At 43.8% G+C, this 20159-nt stretch overlaps 1 protein-coding gene across 1 annotated transcript in view; it reads left to right on the top strand.

Annotated features, from left to right (window-relative positions):
* The first annotated feature begins 6487 nt into the window (after positions 1–6487).
* ARHGAP32 (Rho GTPase activating protein 32) overlaps positions 6488–20159 on the top strand; it is a 147266-nt gene continuing 133594 nt past the window's right edge. Inside the window, exon 1 of the mRNA XM_042882458.1 lies at positions 6488–6535. The gene's annotated coding sequence lies outside the window, so the exon portion shown is untranslated. The remainder of the gene's footprint in view (positions 6536–20159) is intronic.

Raw genomic sequence — 20159 nt, 5'->3', positions numbered from 1 at the left:
AAGCACCTCATTAAAGGTGGTGGTGAACTGAAGGTGAAGTTGGGGTGATTTTCTTTCCTTGACAAAGAGGTGCCTTTTCTTAAGGTGGTTATACCATTTCTGGCTTTGTTCTCTGAGAACTGTAAAGCAAAATTATTGCTGAAGAATTGAGACATTTGCCCCTTGAATAATTAAAACTGAACCACATTTCAGAGGGTGTTTTAAAAATTAAATCCTTTTTTTTTTCTACACTTATTTTGGTTAGAGAAGGTGACCACTCAGCCTTTGTGTGATGGCTGTGGGATGGAACCGTAGTCAGGTGCTAATTCTGGATGCTAGGCTAAGGAGTGAAACCACGTGTTTGTAGAGCTGGAGTGTGACAGAAGATGGCAGTTGCTTGTAGCATTACTGTTAGAATTGGTGTTTTACTGAGTGCTGCTGGCAGTGCTGTGAGATAAGGGAGTTGTCTTCATTTTGGATGTGAAAGGGCAAAAGCACAGAGGGGGAAGAGCTGTGTGCATTTGGAGTCATTTGCATTTGGGACATGGAAGTGCTCAGTGGAGATTTTTCTGAGCCAAACAAAATGAGTCTCATGGCTGCCATAGCACAGGGCTCCTTCAGCTGTAGCATGGGCTCTGCTTGGGTTTCTAGCAAGAATCATTTGGGTGTCATTATAATGCTGGTAATGAATGGAAACAAAGTGATTCCCACAGAATTTCTTCGGTTCTGAGTAATTGTTCCAAATAAAATATATTGTCTTTTTCAATCTGCCTCTGTTGGGAAGTGTAATTTTGAACATTTACTGCAGCACTTCATGATTCTGGCTTTTTTTGGCTGTTGTTGTTGGACTGAAGGGACAGCACAGTGTGTGATGGATCCAGATTCATTTGTTTTGATGTTTGTTTCGACAGCTCAGCTCCAACTCTTCGGACGAAGAAGCATCTCCAGTTGGGTTTGGATCTGTTGTAGTCGTGTGATTTGTTGGACTGTGGGGGTTGGCAGGCTTGGCGTCCTGCTGGCTGGAAGGAAAAGCTGCTGGTGATGCAGAATGAGGCAGGGGGTGGCAGAGGTGGAGGAGGACTGCCCACCAATGGGCCAACAGTACCCACGTGTTCTGAGGGTGTGGAGCCCCCAGCCCTGCACTGGAGCCACTGATGGAGTGCAGCACTCCAGGCAGCTGGTCCAAGGATGGGCACACAGCTGCTGTGTGCTGACAGCAGCACAAAGCAATAGTCTGAATCTTTTCAAATAGCCTTAAATGTGGCTGGACAACCCAATGCCTTTAATAGCCATCTCTTTGCTACAGAAGGGCAGAGATTATTTTTGGCTCCTTGCTGTCATTGAACTCCGATACAAGAGAGAAACTACAGAAGCAGCATTCATAGTGTTAGTGTTGCTCTCTAAGTACAAAGATGATTCCCCTCTACTTGTTTTTTGTGTAATGTAGAAGAATAGCTGCACACCTGGGAAGCTTTTATTAAAAAACGAGAAGCCCAGTAGCTGCAGGTAGTAGACTGAAGCTGTAGTAGAGAGGTTTACGTGATATGCAAGACATTTATTTATTATCAAAGGGTGTGATTATTTACCAGGTATTTTCCTATGCTTAGCATGGGTTACAGTTGTGATGCCCTGCAGATTTCGTGTTGCTCTCAGCATAGAGCTAAAAGCTGCTACAGAGTTGCTGACTCTGACAGTGCTGTCAAATATGAAGATGGAAGACAAGACTTTTTTCTCTCTGTATGAAGGTTTATAGCATATGTTTTAAAAAGATGGGGAGCAGCAGCACTTTTCAGAATTGACTGAATGAACTGACCTCCTTTTTAAAAGGCAGCTTCATTATTTAATGCAAATTTCGTTCATTTCTTAGATAAAACACAGTCACCAGTTCCTTATAATACCTGTAATGAGGGCCAGATGTTTCTTTGCTACAAAACTGGGGCCATAATGCAGAAAGGCACATGCAGTGCAGCCCTTTGTAGCACAGGAGAAGTGTCTTGCCCAGACAACAGTTCTTCCAAGGCCTGAGTATGAACTTGCAGTGATAATTTGCAGGTGACATGCTAACAGGTAATTTTGATCCATTAGCCTTTATGCTGTCGTGCTTCGTTCAATGGTGTGTTAAAAATACCCAAAGGAAGGAGAGAGACAGAAATAATTTGAAGTCGCTGAGCTGTGTGCTGTGGGACGTCGTGGGCTGGAAAAGGGGTTCTTGCATTACTGCTTATGGATGATGAGAGTGGATAAAGCTATAGCTGGGTCTGCAAAGAAAACAATACCAACAGTGGTGGGTTTGTATTACTTGTTCTATGGGAATTTGTAATATCAGCTGGCCTCATGCTGGCTAAAGCTGGCCTGTGACTGGGCAGGCAATTGTCCCAACAGCTGAGAGTTGGGATGGCACTTGCATCTTGGTGTTGTGCAGCTGTGGAGGAAAGCAGATTGTACTGAAGTGCCTGATCTGGGTTAGGAGTAACCTGTGAGCAGGACAGATGCTGCTGGGCATCTCTTTGGACTTAGGTGAGTTCAAACTGTTCCTGTTTGGCCTCCCCTCTGCCAGCTGCTCTTGCATCTCCCTGTCTGCTCTCAGCTAATCCAGTGCAACTATTTCTGGAAATATGCAATGAACTGGTTCAGTGAGCAGCAAAAATAACCACTGCGGGGAAAGAAGGCGGGGGGCCTTAATTTTCAACCTGGTTTACTTCATTGCCTGGATTATCTTTGTGGCCGAGATAAGAAACTGCACCTCCATGGGCATTTCTATAGAACAGGGTTGGTAATGTGTAGCTGTCTGACTGGGATAACGCATTTAGAAGGCTGTGATGCTCCCACGTAGTGTGGTGGTATGGGCTGTGATGCAAACTGTTAGTCAATGGGAACAATAGAAAAGAAGAATCTGTTCACACACACACACAGGAGGGCAGTTTGCTGCTGCCACGCTGAGCTCTGAGCTGCCTTTCCTTCCTGTGCTCAGTGCTGTTTGAGGGGCAGTTCTTTCTGGAGGTGTGCAGATGGGATGGAAGGGCTGTGACTAAAAGGAGCATCTCTGCATTTGTGGGTGCACAGAATGTAATCCTTCAGGTCTGCTTCTGAGAGTCATGCTGGCTTCTTGGCCTGCTTGCCAATTGTGAGGAAGCTGAAGTTATCTTTTGAATGAGATTCATCTCAGGTTAGTGGTGGTTTCATTTAACATTACTGAAGTTATCAGAAACTCCTCAGAAAGCTGATCTGAGTGCCTGTAAGCCCTTCAGCACGGGATGAAATGCTCTCTGAGAAGACAGCTCTTTGTTTCCTTGGGTGTCTGGCTTGATGGAATGCATCAGCGTGACATTTCAGTCCCCAGATGCTTTCTGCATCATGTTATCTTCGTGCACTGCAGTCGTGCATTAAGCTTACTGCAGCCCTTGTAACACCAGGGGAGAAATGTCAGAGCGCTGGAGCAGCATGAGGGTTTGTTAAGACTTGCATCTCAATGGCTGGGAGCTGCTGTGTCTTTCCAAGGGGAGGAGAGCAGGGTGGGCACTCAGAACTGGGAGGTGTTCAGCTCCAGAGATGGTTCCTATGGTGGACTGCTGTTTCCTTGTGTTCTCAGCAGGTTTTGAATGCTGTATCAGTGATTTTTGATGAACGTTTTCTTTGAGTAACTTCCCCCAGCCTCTCCTTGCCTACCCCCAGAACAGGCTGTTTATTTTTGGAGGCACACCTGTATACATATTAGCTAGGAGGCATCAATATTGTCATAGTAACTAGAACAGCAGCACTGGCTCCCAGCCACAAGGTAGGGTGAATCACGGCCTGAATGTGGGTGTTTGGAAGTGACTTCACTTCTGAGCCTCCTGCAATTGAATGAAGTAGTATTTGTGTTTTGGTTTTTGCTGTTTTCCTCTCTTCTTTCCCCTGGGAGATATTCTGAATGTTGTAATTCCCTATGGATTCTTTTTTTTTTTTTCTTTTTCACTTCTGCCATTTTATAGATAGGAAGAATGCTCTCAAATGGTGCTCTGCATCTGAGCAATAAATAGTGCTCTGCGTGATGAATGTTCCTGTTGGGTTTATTTCAGCATAGCTTTAAATTCAAAAATATGAAACCTGTACCATGGAGTTTTGAAATGCAGCAATTTGACTTAATTGTGGTTGAGTTTGAGAGCAGGTTTGGATACAGTGTGTGTGAATGTGGTCTCAGTGTAGGACAGAAGAATGTGATAATTGCAGATCAGGGTGTTTTAAGCACGACTTCAGTTTCTATAAATTTTGTTGGTGCCTGTGCTGAAATAATGTGTTTATATATTGATTGAAAGTGATAGCTGAGCATGCATACCTCCACACAAATGGAGATGTGAGCAGCAAGACCATGTTCTGAGCACGTGTGCTGATCATTTATCCTGTGGAAGAGGCTTTCTGGTGCTGCTGCAAGTTCCACACCTGTGCTGTGATACCACTCTTGGGACATAATCAGCTTTAAACCCATTCTCCCCCTGTGTGCAAACAGGAATGCTGACATCACAGGTTCAGCTGGGCAGGAGATTAGCATGGGTGTTTCTCCTACCCAGCTATGTGGGAGAAACAAGAAATTGGGTACATGTAGGAGCAGAAATGTGCTGTTGGGGGGACTCGTTGTGGCCAAGTATTGGTTGGCTTTCCTGTTTCAGAATTGGTTTCAGCCCTCCCACCCACCTTATTTCAATAAAAGCAAAAGAACAAATTTGTTCAACACAGTTGTTTCATTGTATGCTGAGGCTCATCTGTTTGCAGTGTGTGCAAGTGAGAGAGATTTGGTGTGGGGGAGAGAGGGGAAGGAAGCCTCTGCAGTCCTTGAGGGCTTTATGAGACATCTCTCTGTACTCTGAGATGCTCCAAAATGCTTTTTCTCTTCCATGAGCTGGTCTGTGAGGGTTTTTTGCCCACTTGCTATTACATTAGTGTTTTTTCTGTTGTTTTTTTAAGAGTTTCTAGTATTCTGAACAAAATAATGCTTTGATGCTGGAGTGAGTATTCAGTTGTGAATTCAGCTGCTGTGTTCTGATCCGTCTTCTTTCTGGCTGCACAGCTCATGGCAGAGCGTACTCACCCAGCACCTTTTTGGCCTCAGTGGATCTCTGCTTGAGCACAAGGAATTCTATCATAGTACAGAACCAGAGCTTTTGATGTACAGGTAAAGGTGCAGCAGGTGGTTGCACTCTGCTGACAACTGAAAGTTATCCAGCATTGTCAGTGAGGCTGGAGTTTTGGGGTTCCTGAATGCATCTTCCAGATCTAAAATGGACTGAGCACTGGCATAACGCTGAGGAGTGTTATAGCAGAATGTTATTTTGATGCTGGAAAAAAGTGGCAGGATATAAACATTAATGTACTTCTATTGTTTGCCTGTTAGCCAGGTGGGAGCGAGGCTAGTCAATACTTTTAGTATGAAAGTAAATATTGGAGTGTGAATTTAGCAAGGGACAGAAATTGTGACAGTTGCTTGTTCCTTCCTGCAAACTTTAGATATTTGATGAAGTCGTCTTGTTAAGTGCAAACAGACTATCAAACAGCCCACACCATCCCTGGTTAGAAGAGGGCTCTTTGAAATATCTAACTGTGAAATCAAGGCGAAGAATGAGCTGTGCTTTGTCCCTTGGTAGCCGGTTTCAACAGTGTAGCAGCTGTGCTGGATGTAGCTTTATGCAGACAAGTTCTTCTGCTAAGCTTTGTTTTCCTTTATCTCTGAGGCTAACTGTTTAGAATCCACTCGATTCAGCTGTTCAGAACCTGAATGTGAAGCTTTTCAAACTTACTTGCTTTTGTACAGCCAAAGCAAGAGCAACAATAGCAAAAACCCTTTTGAAAGGCAGGTTAGAGATGCCTGTGACTTGATTGCACTACTTAAACTGGGGACTGCAGGGCTCTTTCCACGCTAATTCTAGGTAAAACTGCTACCTTTGCTTCAGCCCTATCTGCACAGGGAGCTTACCTGATCTTTTTCCTTTGTATTGAGTCTTGAAGCTTTCACTAACAATGTTCAGTCACTGGACCAATCCATTGGGGTTAGGGACTACCCCCTTTGGTGGGACTCATTGCCCTAAGTGCACACTGAAGTTGAATGCTTGCCTCTGGCCTTCCTCTGCAGCTGGTGCAGATGAATAAGCACCTCTGAGGGTGAGGAATATGACCTGTCTTTAATGCTTGCCTTAAGGTAAACTTAATTCCTCCCTCCAGCCCCCAGCAGTGGTGTCAAGTCATTTTTCCCCCAGTGACTATAAATGTAATCTGGAGTTGAGTACATTGCCCTTACATTTTTGCCACAAACAGCAATAAATGTGTAACTCAAAAGGAGAAAAATAAAATCATCCTGGTAGCTGAGAGCACTGCTCACAGGTGTAGAGAAACTGCTGGGTGGTGGCTGAGGTGGTGATTGAGCACCTGGAGAAAGGCAGCCCAGGGAGCTCAGGCTAAGTGCTTCCACCTGTGCTGCCCACTCAGAGCTCATATAAAGGCCAACCATTGCAGGAGAGCATCCCTTGGGGCTGGGCTGCTTTGGAGGAGGAGTGCTGCATGGCTGGAGGTCCCCTTCATCAGCCGGGTGAGTTCAACTCTCTCTGTGTGTGGCTGTTGGCCTCCCTGTGAGTGCATTGCCTGTGTTGCAGGAGCCTGCTGGAACTGATTTTGCTTCTTTGTGAGAAATACATGTATGTATTCAAATTCAGTGCATGCAGAATTTGAGTTCTGCAAAGTCTTCAGGATGTCATAGCTAATCAACTCTTAATTTTCTCCTGTCTCTTTTATCTGATATTGAGCTCTGGAAGGCTCTTTTCCCTTCCTGAGATAATTTGGTGAGGCTATGAGGGTTGGGATTGGATTGAAACTGTTGGTGCAACTGCTGTCTTGTAAACTGAGCTTGTTGATAGGTCTGATTTAAACAGATGAAATATATATGATAACAAAGTATAGTCATTAGAGATACTGGTTTTTCTCTCCTTTATGGCATTCTGTGCTGTGTACCTTCTGTGTGTCAGCACCTCTGAGCTTCCTTTGTCTGATGGGAGTGTGCTGGGAGAGCAGAAGGTGGGGACTGCAGCTCACTTTGGGTCTGTTTTGGCTTTGCAGAAGGTCACCAGGCAGGCTCTGCAGTGAGCCAAGCTGCCAAAAACAGCTTGCTGTCGTTGAATCATATGGAAGGCTTATAAAATGGCCGAGCTTGGTGCTGTTCCCTTTGTGGATCCCAAATAGTTCTATAGCATTACAAGGTTAACGATGGGATCACAACTTTCTTCTCATTAATTTTCTGTGTTGGTGGGATGTGTTTGTAGCATCAGTATTTATCTTGAATTTTGGGTACAAAGAAGTTGGGTTTCTGAGATTGGGGTGATATGTTTTAAGCTGAAGTATCTGAATTCTCTGGGGTTGAAGTGATACTCTTGCTGCTGTGGAGCAGTGCATCTCAGCTGTGTTTGACCTCATTGCTTTTACAGCGTCTGTTCTACAGTTTGGAAAGTCATATTTTCCTTTGGCTTTATAGCCTCCATCTAAATGGCTTCCTCTATTCCAAAGAATAAATAGGAGTGTTTCAGCCACTTGATCCATCAGGTAGATACAGGTACTGAAACCCCCATGCATCAGGGAGTCATCAGTTTGAGAGCTCAGCTGATCTATTTCATTAGGAATAGCTCTTCAGTAGTGACAAGCCCAAACAAGTGCAATATCACTGCTTATCCATGTGTGTAGTGGGTGATTATTTATTTCCTTTTATTCTCCAGCCACAAGTTCAGTTATGTGGTGAGAGTGGCTGGCGTTCTATTCGGGAGAGAAAAAACAAAGCGTGATGCTTGTTGAAAACCACACAATCAGTTTGAATATCACAAAGAAAAAAACTAACTAGGATTTTTTCCAAAAGGAAGCCTTTCTGGGGCCCTGCCTTGTTTCAGTGCCACCTGCTCTGGTGAGGCTGCTGCTGCGTGGCCTCAGCTGCTGCATAGCACATCAATCACTGTTGCATAGAGAAGCAGACAGCTGAAAACTTGATTGGACTTCAGTGAAGGAATAGATTTTAAGTGTTGTCTTGATTAGAAAGCACCTTCCCTTGGTTCAGGTAAGGAGGTTTAGGCTTTGGTCAGCTCTTGGTGGCAAAGCTGTGTGGTGTTTCAAGCTGAGCTTGAATGCCAAGAAATCTTGTTAATTAGCGACTAACTTAGCATTTACACCAGGATCAAAGCTGCTACTAAAGAGGGCTGAGATCCTCGTTCTGTTGTTAATGATGATTCTTTTTGAATGGTGTTATTCTTTCCTGAATAAAGCCCACAACAAGCTGTGTTATTGGGACTTTGAGCATTGCTCATTTCTGCCCTTCTCCTTGTGAGTTCTTGATGCTAGTGCTGAGAAACAGCTGCCACAAAGCAGTGGCAAGTGAGAGCCAGAGAGGAGACGTGGATTTCTTCTGAAGCGTTTGTGTTACTGCTCCTTGTTCCCTGTATGTCCTCACGTTCTTTATTTCTTTGGGACAAACTTGTGATGGACAAATGTTGCAGTGATGCTATTCAGGCAGGCCGTGTTCACTGCTGTGCGCTGCAGTGGGAGCAGATGGAGAGCTGCTGCAGGAGGGATCTGCTCTGCAGCCTGGCTGTTTAATGTCCCTGCAAGGGCAGAGAGGTTGCTGGATGGGAAATAGGACACATCTGGGGCCATGCAGCTGTTCCTGCCTGGTGCTGTCTCTCACCTGACTCTTCAGCTTGTCTGCTCTTGCACTGTGTAGGAAGTTAACGTATGTAAAACAACACGGCTTTGTGCCTTTTTGTGCACATCCTCCGTCGCTTCATGGCACATCAGAGTGGATTTGCTGGCCGGCAGCACCCTCAGAGCTAAGCTGGAGAAGATGCTTTGGAGCCCAAACCTGTTGTTCTGTGCTGCATAGCTGCTGTTTTATACATCCGTGTTGGAAACCTGGGTTGTATTTGTGTCTGTGGGGGTTCTCCATAGCTTTGGGATTATTTTAACTGGCTGTTGTCTTTGCAAGGTCTGTCTCTTAAATACCCTGCAAGTTGGAAGTTGCACATGCCTTTGCTGTTCATCTGCTGTGATGCTAGGAACTTAATTTCCTATGAGTAAAACCACTCTCCTTAATTACAGTAAAATTTTCTTGGAAGACAAATGCAAAATGGGTGCAATAGAAATCTTTGGGAGGCAAGAAGCCGTTCTGTCTGGGCTGTAGGAATGACAGCTATGCAGGGCAAGTAAATACTTGCAAGTACTCCTAACTCTGTTTTCACATTATCAGCAACTCTTTCTGTTCTTTCAGACTTCGCTTTATCTCAGCTTTAAGTCAGAGTAGTGTTTTACTCCTTTTTCATCTCTCCTTGAATTGTTGCCTCATCTATTGCTTGTTATTTCCATTCCCACCCCTTTCCATCCTTTGCCTTGGGTTTTTTTTTGTTTGTTTGTTTTTAGCTTGCTGGATAGCCCTGCAAATTATCAAGCTTACTTTTCATTTGAAGTCATTGCAGCTCGGTTCCCAGCCAGACTTTGCAGTATTAGTCAGGAAAACCTTTGGCAAGAGCCTGACTCTGAATTTTGAGGCAGATATGGCCATCTGCATAGAGGGAGAGTGTTGGAGTGAAACCAGTGGTTTTCATGAACTTGCTGATGCAGATAAGGGCACTGGGAGGCATTTTTGCCTTTCTTAAGGTTGCGTGCATTTATTCCTTACTCCTTAAGCTGCTGTTGCTTTCTTTGTTTGAATTTTATTTCACTGGTAAGTTTACAAAGGGAGCACGCAAAGCACAGAGCTGTCACTGGGGTGGCAGATGGGTGACAAGAGGACGAGTATCAGTTTGGAGATGTGCAGCATGTGAAGCTGTAATTAAAGTCCTCACAGATTTTCTTCTCGTTTTCTTGGTGGTGCTACAAAGGGATTTTGTGATAGTTCACCTTCATAGAGGAAAATTTATGGGTGAAGAAGCCTGAAGAACTACAGCGTGTGTCTGTGTAGGGCTTGAGAAACTGGTTTTGTTTTTTTCATAATGCTGTGTGCAAAGGGTTAAGGATGGGTTCCAAAGCAAAACCAAATTCTGGGCTGTAAGTAGGATCTGCCTTCATGCTAAGAAAACAAATGATGTATTTTGTGTTTTCATTGAATGGGAAATTGACATTTTTTCAGACTACAAAATCACACTTTGTCCTTGTGCTGTGGGTTGAGTGTCCTAAAAGCCTCTGTAAAATGCTTAGTGTTCTATTGGAAATGCAGTAATCTGGAGGAATAATACATAGATTCAATTGATACTTGATGTTTTGGTTTTTTTTTTAACATCAGAAATTGTCCTGTTGGTTTGTTTTTTTTCTTTTTAATGTAAAGCACTAAATAGGAATCCACACAAATTGCAGTTAATTATAGTCAAATCAGATTGAGTCCTAAAATAGGTCACATGCCATTTGAAACAAAATGCACTGCAAATTATTAAATCTGCTTGGTTGAACCTGACATACATCCTGAGGTGTAGCATCCTTCCCTAGCTGCTGCTATTCCATTTTGTTTCTTGGATGCCATGTTGAGTCTGCTCTGTAGATGAGATACTTCCTTTTAAATGGAAATTTAATATTTTTTAAGTTCATTTGGTTTCTTTGGAAATTCTTGCAGCTGAAAAAATATCACGGAGCCTTCTTGCTTTGTCTTTGAATGCACTGGTTTACAGTGGCAGAGAGCAGCTGGTCTTGAACTTCCTTGTCCCTTCATTTTGTACCTATTCTGACTTTGCAGGGACCTTCCTTCCCCACCCTGTGAGCTGCTTGGTGACTCAGCAGGATGCCATTAACCCTCTCCCAGCCCCACTGATGCCAGCGAGGAAAGTGTTGCTTTTGTTGGTAGGCGTTGTGCAGTCTTGGCTTCCTGTTGTGTTTAATAGGAATCGTTCTTTGTGCTGTCTTTTAAATGGTTCTAAATGTTACAGAATAAATTACCTTAAAACAGCTTCACCAGTGACCTTGAGTGAAAATCATCTCCAGCAGTGCAGCATCTGCATATGTATTGACTTAAGGTTCAGCTGCTCTGCGTCAACTATTGTTTCTCATACCTGCATGTATGCCCCTAATGAGCTCTAGTTGTTTTAATTGCATGGTATGCATCTACATACTCCTGCAGCTTTATTGCAGTAGGTACCAGTAAAACTGCCTGCCAATCAAAATTGCAGATCTAAAAGGCTGGTCTGGTTTCCATCCCAGATGTATCTGCAGCAAGTAGGAAGAGTTCTGTGTTTCTCTTGCCTCTTTCCCATTCACAAACTTGGGAACTCTGTAAACCCACCTGTCTCTCTCCATCACCAACCCCAGTTTGTGTGATCATTGGTAAGAGAGCATCATCAGAACAGCCTCCATGTTCAGGTAAGCCTTAAAAAAGACCAAACAAAAACCCCACCTGTCCTCAGTGAGTGCTGCAGCCCTCATATTGCTCCTGGTGGATCGCTGCTAAGTGTTGGAGGTATGCAGGCAGTTCTGTTGACCTGGTTTTGGCACTAGTGTAAGGAGGCACATCTGACTTTGTTGAGCTTCCAGCAGTTCTCTGTTACAGAGGAAGAGGCTGTTTGTTAGTTCTCAGACCACAGCTTTATCCATGAAACTGAATCCTTTCCTAAGAAATCCTTATCAGTACAGCTCAAGGTGCAGGAACCTGAGGAAGATACGCCCTGTGCAGCAATCAGTCTTTAATTAGCAGCTGATATGATGTGGTATGGAACGTGAGGCCTTGTGAACCGGCTGCAGAGGATTGAATTCCTCTGTTATTCCTCTCAGACCACAGCAGTATGCTCTTGGTGTTCTTTGTATGTGCAGGCACATGGCAAGCAGTAGTTGGCAGGTATTGATCTGTCTCAGAACAGGTTGGGCTGTAAGTGAAATGAACAGTGCTATTTGCCTTTAAATGAAAGTAAAACACTGGGGAATTGTTCTTGTTTTACTTCAGCCTGGCCAAATGGTTTAGAAAATTAATCCACTACAAATTGTATTTGTTTTTTCTTGGCTGAAGTAGCTCAGAATGAAGAACACTTCACTTATCCAACAGAGCTATGAGGGCTAGATTCTGGAAGGTGCTGTCCTTGCTGACTGGTTTCCATTGTTCTCTCTCTCTTTCCAGCAGTGCTTTCCTAATTGATCATAATTCTAATGAGCTGAGCTTGGAGAAAAGGGAAGGGTTGAGCTGTTACATTTTCCTTGCCATACGACCCAGTTAACTTAATGAGATGGCGAATGTCATTCTCTTAAAGCTTCAGAAATGACTGATAATGGCTTCCCACTCTCGAGTAGGTCAGGTTCTGGGGTCTCATACTTCCAAGCTGTGTATTTGGTTTAGCAGAATCTCTGAGGAAAGAAAAGCAAGGTGGAACACTTTAAATAGCTGGCTGTGTAAAGCCTGTTAAGGCTTGCAAGAGGAGGGCAAAACTTTGTATTCCGTGTTTAGAGGTAAGACACGAAGCCAGTCCTGCAAATTATTTCTTCTTGTCATCACTTTCATGTGGAGGATTCTGTAGGAGCTGCTGTCCGGCATTTCCCTCTCCATCTGTTCTATTCCCTGATGCTGCTCTTTGTCCTGACTTTGTCACAGAAACGAGTTTTGCAAGGAGTGCAGTCTTAGAAAATAGCACTTTATGAAGCAACTTGTGCAAGAGAAATGCTCTTTGTAAAAAGAAATCATTGGTAGCTTTTAGCTCTATGAAAACATATCCTAACGCTCCCAGTGGGTTCCTTTCTCTGTGAAGTAATGTAGAGGATTAGTCAGCATCATCTAATTAGGCAGCAGCAAAGCAGTTTTGTTTAGCCTGCTCTGCCCTGATTCAGTTTCCATTCATGGGATTTGCCCATTGAAACCAGATGCAATAAGGACATTACTGATGGCATTTGAGATGTCAGTCTGAGATGTGGCTTGCTTACAGGAGTTGTGCACCTGGAGGAGGAAATTCTGGGTTTTTTTTCCATACCCTCGCAGTCTTCCCTGTGTTCTCTGTTCATCTCTGGTGCAGACTGGTTTCTTAATAGCTGTAATTCCACTCCATCCTGAAACTGAGGGAAATAAAAGTTGCTGGAGGACCATTCCTTCCCACTCCTATTAGTCAGTGCTGTTTTGGTATCTGTATAGGATTGTCTTGTGATCCAGTGGTGTGGCTGAATGCCCTAAAAAATAGCTCCCAGTGATTGTGGGGTTGGTAATGAGAGAGTGCATCCCAGCCTGTAGGGCAGGCTGGTGGAGCAGGCTCAGGATCCAGGAAAGCTATCTTACAGCAGGACAGGGATCAGGAGAAACAGACTGTAAGAGGTTTGTTGTGGCCGTTTACTTCATGCAGGCATTTCAGAGCATGCTTAACTGCAAGTGGACTGATGTGCTGAACAGCTCTGTGTGCCTTTGGCCCTCACCAAGGAATGCTGACACTTTGGTTATGGTTGCATGAGAGGACAAGCTGGGCTGTACTTCATTTGCAGTGTTTCACATAAGATTGCTTACAGCTGAGGAGTTTGGGAGGAACATCTTGCTCTTTCCTGCATAGAGGATGGGTACTCTACAGCTTTTTTTGGTTTAGGTGCTGCAGAAGGGCTGAATCTGGAGAGGCTGTGTTCCTCTGCTTTCCCTTGGATCACCATCTGCAGCACTTTGCAGATCAGAGCCCATTGCTCCTTCACTTTAGACAGGAGATCTCTGGGGATGCATCTACCCAACTTCTCAGCCATGCTTTGCTGCCTTTTCCCCCCACAAGCCCAAGGAATGCCCTCCATGTAGCAATAAAAGCAACATAATGATGGGATTACAGTCAAACAAAAAACCCAACAATGTATTTAACTACTCAGACCGTTGAAAGTACCTTTGAAATTATGGTCTGCATTGCAGACGAGGTCTTGGATTTTCTAATTTGTGATGATGTTGCAGTGTTATGCATATGGCGGTGTCACATGGAATCAGGATGAGAATTTCTGCTCTGCTGGTTCTATTCATGCTCACCTGAGACCCCCACGTAATTTTTTGGATGTTCTGAACCCTGAGAATTGCACTGACCTGTCAGACTGGAATGAATTTGTCACAGTTTCAGGATGAGGTTTAGGGAAGGATCTTATTTATGCACTGTTTTCCCTTTGTTATTATCTCTAATTTTATTTAAGAGAAAGTGGATGGGCTGCATTGTCTCGGAGGCAGTTCTAAGGTGAGTCACATCCATATAAATAGAACTGCTGAGCACGATGGATAAGCTGCGCTGTGCAGAGGACAAAAATGCTTTGGAGGAAGGAAAGCCTCCTTAAAACGATCACATAATTGTAAATGCCTGTCCTCTAAGGCTGCTACCAAGGGTACCTACCGTGTTTTTTCCTTTCCCTCTTACCTCTCCTTCAGGTGCAGATTGATTTTAAGCTAATTTATGCAGTTGTTAGACCACTGGGTTCAGCAGAAAGAAAGTGCACGGGTGGGGACAGCTGTGATATGAGTCTGAGTGCTGTACAGTGCTGCTGCTGATGTGACTGCAGTCATTGCCCATCCCTTGCTGGGACTGTTCCTTCATTTATTTGCTTTTCTTTCACTCGTGATAAATTTAACATTCAATTTTTTCTTTTTCTTTGACTTCCAAGCATTTGCAGCTTAGGTAGGACGTGGCAGCAGCGCTTGACTTGGTTGCATATCATCTACAAAGCAGATTTCTGGAAGTATTTGGTGCCATTTCTGGTTGATGTTATTCAAGGAGGAAGGGGCTTTCCTTTTGCACTGAAGTGTAGGATGATGGCAGAGCTCGGCTGCCAGGAGATATTTGGACCCTCCAAAGCATAGGAAGGCCATGGTTGTCAAAATGGAGCTGAGTTTGCCCTTTGTGAGGATGCAAACTGCTTTATGGCTCCCAATATACTGCGGTTGAACTCACGATGGTATCTGGCCAGGTGAAATTCTATGGTGCTGGAACCTGTATAATTCTTGATGCAGCTCTAAGCCTTTGTGCTCTGTTTGTCACTCAGTCTTTATTTCAGTTCATCTGGAATATATATTGGCATGAAGAAAGCTGGTTCTTATGGAAAAAGGATGATTGAGGACTTTGGATATCTGATACCAGAGCTAGATCCGCGTTTCTGCCAAGAGCTTAAATACAGCATTCGATATTCAGAATATCACTGGTACTAATAGTTCAGGGAAACTTGAGGTTTTTCATGTTTCAAATATTTTCTGTTTCTGTGAAAACGAAGCTGTCCAAGGAAGCTGGATGAGTAACTGCTGGTTTGTCTCCAGCACTGAAATCTATTTCCTCTCCTGGGCACTGAGGATAGAAGGCACCTCTGCCCCAGTGCCCCATGGCTACAAATGGGGTGTGATGCTGCATCTGATCTATTCGAGCTGCAGTTTGCCTCTTCTTTCCCCATCTGCTTTCCTTCCCTTCTGTACCATCCTGGCTCGGTTGTTTATGGCTCCTCAGAGCCTGTAAGCCTGTTTGGCTCAATAATCGGAGGAGCAGAGATTTTCCTTTGACTCATTTCCACAATGGAGAAGTACACAATTTCTGGTGGTTTTTTTTTTTTTGTTGCTGATGGTGATGATATGTATTTAAGTAGGCCAGCACTATTATGCAAGTTAAGATCCTGAAATAATTTTGCTTTGATTAGCTGCAAAATTGAAAAACTATATGCAGAGGAGAAAGTGAGGGAATGTATACTGAGGTCTCTGTAGAATACTGAAGTAATATGTCTGTATACTCCAATGCCACATAATGCAAGGACCTGCACATATGGAAATGAAGTTACCACCTCCATAATATGCAATTTAGTGTTTTATGCCTCATTTTATTGGATTTTTATTTTTTGTTTGGCTCAGAGTTAATGAAACTCGTGCTTTAAAGAAATCTTTCAAACTTGCATTTGAATGCATATATTCAGTAGATGTGTGCTGTTATTGCAGCAGTCTTTCTATAAACAAGTGCTGGGAGAAGAACAATGTTTTGTTTTTCCTTTTGGAAATTGTTGAAGACTTTTTGAAGTAAGAATGTTCCTGCACCTCTTCCTTAATCTCCTGCTTGCTTTCATTTCTGTAGGATTATTGTGGTGCTCAGCAATGATAAAAATGTATGGAATTGTATGGAATGTAATTTGAAAACGTGTGTCATTTATTAAAGGCATACAATGTGATGGACCCAGGATGGATTTTTTTTCTTAATGGAGATCACTGCTGGCTTAAAGCATTCTACAGGATTCCTTTCTTAAAAGACCCGGCCCTGTTAAGTGCTTGATATCTCTTCTAAATGGACTGAGCCACAAGGAGGATGGAACCTTTCCAACATCAAATGTGGGTTTTGCTTTTGCTGTCAATATGAGTAATTTTGTCATATAAATGTGGCCTCTTTGGTTTTTATGGTAGCAATAATTCCTCCATTCTCCTGAAGCATTGCAGAGTCTTTTTCTGGCAACTTTCTCCTCTTCATCTTTAACTACAGAAACCCTTCTTATATGTTCAGAAACTTGGATTTTGTCTCGTAGTTACCGCCTTAATATTTCTGATTTCTTAAAAGCATTCTTTCCAGGTTTCCAATTTATTTCCAATAGAAATAAATGTAAAGGATGTTGGATCTTCACTGCCTTGTGACTGGCTGCTCTAATTCTCAAGTCATCTCCCACAGCTGGCTGCTTCTCTGGGTAGAAAAGGAATGGTTGGAATGGTTTGGGATTGAGGAGCCATCAGCCCCACCTTTCCTGCCAGCCTGTGCTGTGTGTGGGCTCAGCCCAGCCCATAGGTGATGGTTTTCTTGGCTACTGGGTGCATATCGTGTATTTAAGGAGAAGCCCACGGCTCTGGCCGAGCTCAGCAGTCTGCCTATCAAAACTGTAATCACATCTTAAGCTTCTCTAATGCTCCTGTCACATTTGAACAATGGAAACATTCATAAAGTGTTAACATGTTCTACTTAAAGCAGATCCTGAGCTCTTCTCAGGTGCAAACCCAAACTCCAACTTGCAATTAAGACCCATTATTTCCTGTTATTACTTGTTAGCTCAGATTACGTGAATCTCTCTTGAACATGAGAATGCAGCTACTCTACAACAAGAGCTGACTTTCAGTTGTGAGCGGGGGTTAAGAATGCTTTAATAAGTGGGAGAAGAGCAGCACTGCTGACCAGTGGGCAGGCAGGGGGATCCTGTTCAAATATGAGAGCTGGAGCCCTGCAGGAAGCCACTGCTGTACCTTAGTCAGAGTAATTGCCTAATTACCTGGTGTTCTGCCAAGCTCATGGGGTACCAATGCCAGAAACAGTCCCACAAAAGCTCTTTGAAGGCTGAGGAGCCTGAGCTGTAGTGCATTTCCCAGCCTGTCTGCTGGTTGGAACGGGAAGATCCTCAGTGATATGCTGAAGCAGCTCACACGCATCACAAGATGCCTGGAGAATAGGGCAGCAGACTTTTCGTACGAGAACCAACCCGTACCTCGTGTCTGGCCAAAGAGGATGTCTGAATCTTAAAGGTTTCATCAACGATTAGAGCCAGCATAAGTCTTGGTCAGCTGGAGCAGAGCAGTGTGCAGCAGTGGGTATGTGGGGCAGAGGAGAGTTGGACACAGACCCTGAGCTGCTGAAGTCGCCTAAGGCTCTCCTGCATCTCTGGTGCAGAGTCCTGTGTCAAATACTATTGGGAAAGGAGGGGTAATTTGCATCTTTCTGTCTGTAGATTCATTATTCTAGCTTGTGAGCATAGGATTTGTGCATGTCTTCATGCATCTTCCTGAAGAAAGACACTGCCTGGCACAAGTTTGAGTGAAAGGCTTTCTTGCCAGCTCTAAGAATGCAGTGCTTTCACTGTGATCTGAAGTGTGCTTTTGTGCATTGTTCTGGTGCAGGGTTTGGCACTGAAGCCACAACTTGAATAAAAGTTCTGTGTTGACTTTTGAGGTAAAAGAACTGACTTTCAGTCGCAGAAATGGTGTCAAATGTTATTTCTGGTGCCCTGGGAGTGTTTGTGGAGTTGACATTTTTGTAAGTCATGTTTTTGAAAGCATCAAATCTATGGGATGTGTTTACAGCATAGGAACTTTATCAGGATTGTCTGCAGCCCCTTTTTTCCTCTTCCTCATGGGCACAATAGTAATGTTATTACAAGCAGCTTTTATTTGACTATTGATTATCTACGTGCTTCATCTGCATTGCAAGCAATGTATTGGAATTGTTTGAAATCAGGTTCTGAAACTCCAAGTTTGAGCCCTTTTGCAGAGGCACCAGTGATGGTTCACTTCACCATTACAGCTGAAATTGTCAGATGCATCCAAGCAATAATCTGTGCAGGGCTTCCTGGAGATTCATCTCTTAGGAGTTCTCAGTATTTGTTTCCTTATTGGAAATACAAGCATATTTAACACTTGTATAATAGTGTAACACATACCTCAGTTATATTTATAAACATCTTTTATAATGTGTCCCTGATTGAGCAGCCATCTCTTCCTTATGGGGGTATTGGGACAGTGGTTATATTCCAGCCTGGGTTTTGATATGCAGCTCTCTTTGTGTTAGTACAGCACTTAGCACAGCAGGGGCTTCTATCCTGTTTTGTAGAAGCATTGTGAAATTACTGCACCTGGCTCTTCAGTTGGATTCCTCAGTTTGTCCTCCAGCAAACACAAAAGGAACATGAGGTTCTGCCTCTGTGACTTTTTATTGCCCAGCCTTTCAGTTTCATGCAGTAAATGTCCATTCTGCATGTTCAGGTTTTCGGATGTATTTATTTCGGGGGGTGAGAGATGGGACAAGGCCATTTTTCAGCTAGCTCTTCCTATTTATATTCAGAGAGCAGACTCCAGATCCTTATTGTGGCAAACATACACTCATTTCATAAAAATACTCATCTATAAATATTGATTATGAGAACTTCTTTGCACTAAATTGCAGCCTGTCTGTGCCAGGGGGTGACTCACCTCCTCCTGCATGGCAGTTGTCACCCAGAAGTCTGGCACTCCTGTTTCTTTTTATAGTTTCCATTTGATACAGTGAATTTTTTTTCCCCCTTCCCTCGTCTCACAGAAGTGGGGAGTCTTGGGACATCATAAAACCACATTTGGGTCTGTAAGGCTTAGAAATGACAGCTTGCTCCTTATTGAAACAAATAGGATGTTGCATCTTCATGTTCACCTGTGTGGTCGGACAAATAGGCAGAACAAATGACTCCAAACTATTGGTGCCCTTTGTGCTTTGCTGGGAGCACATCTAGGCCTGGCCTTCAGGAAAATGCTGCTTTCTCATCTAGGGGGTTACAAAGGAAATAAACAGCAGCTCTGCTCTCCTTTGTTCTTTTAGTTGTATTTGTAGTCCACAACAGTGGAGCATGTTTACTGCCTTCTCTGTTTGGTAGCTGGAACTTTCTTGCCCTGAAAGGTCCAGGGTCAGCTTTGGGTTGTTGGACCCAGCTTGAGTGTTTGAAGATATTGCAGAAGACGTAACAGGCAACGATAAACATCATGGATGGGAAAGGAGGGGCGGTAATTGTAGGAATCCCAGCTTTCTGCTGAGTGAAGGAAGTCGAGAGTGTGCTGAGTGTTCTTTGTTACACGGATGCAGAATAGCTCCTACCCATCACCAGCAATGCCTGCTGCAGAGTGCTGCACCTGGGAAGAGCCAACCCTGCTGCAGAGGTGTGAGCACACAAAGTGTGCAACTCCTTCCAGCTCTGCCATTCCCCATTGGTTACAAGTGCTGGGAAAGGTATGTTAGATCAACTTCTTCAGTTTGTGCTGCATTTCATTTACTTCTGGATTGGAGAATGCTTATAAACGGTAACTTGTGGTGATGGGAGGGTCGGCGTCTGTTTGCTTTCTAACTGCTGGTTTTAGACCTTGTGTGCTCATTAAATTGCTGAAATCTAATGAGGATGTAACTCTTTATCCTCCTGGGGCTTCTTCCAGTTGATCTGCTGAGCTCTTCACTGTTGTGTTTATGGTAGAGGGAGTCCTGTGGTAGTGGCTGTGCTCCTGGATGTGGGTATGAATGACCACAGCGTTACTCCAAGATAGTTGTTTGAAGGGAAGTTCTCAATATATCTTAGAACTCATTTTTCCTGAGCATGTAACAGCCCCTTCTACTCCTTTTCACATCAAACCAACGCTGTTTGCTCAGTGCTGTAGATGTTGAGCCTGGAAATCATGGAGGTAATGTCCTTTTCCAAATGTCCTTCTTTCCAGGCTCCAAGTTCTCTTGGTGCAGCGTGCATCTGAGCTGCTTAGCTGTTTTCCATGC

This window comes from Lagopus leucura, unplaced genomic scaffold, assembly GCF_019238085.1.
Source record: "Lagopus leucura isolate 7727_CA_CO unplaced genomic scaffold, USGS_WTPT01 Super-Scaffold_100034, whole genome shotgun sequence".
NCBI classification, from domain to species: Eukaryota; Metazoa; Chordata; class Aves; order Galliformes; family Phasianidae; genus Lagopus; species Lagopus leucura.
The sequence above is the reverse complement of the archived record's forward strand: the minus strand, read 5'-3'. Positions and strand labels throughout refer to the sequence as shown.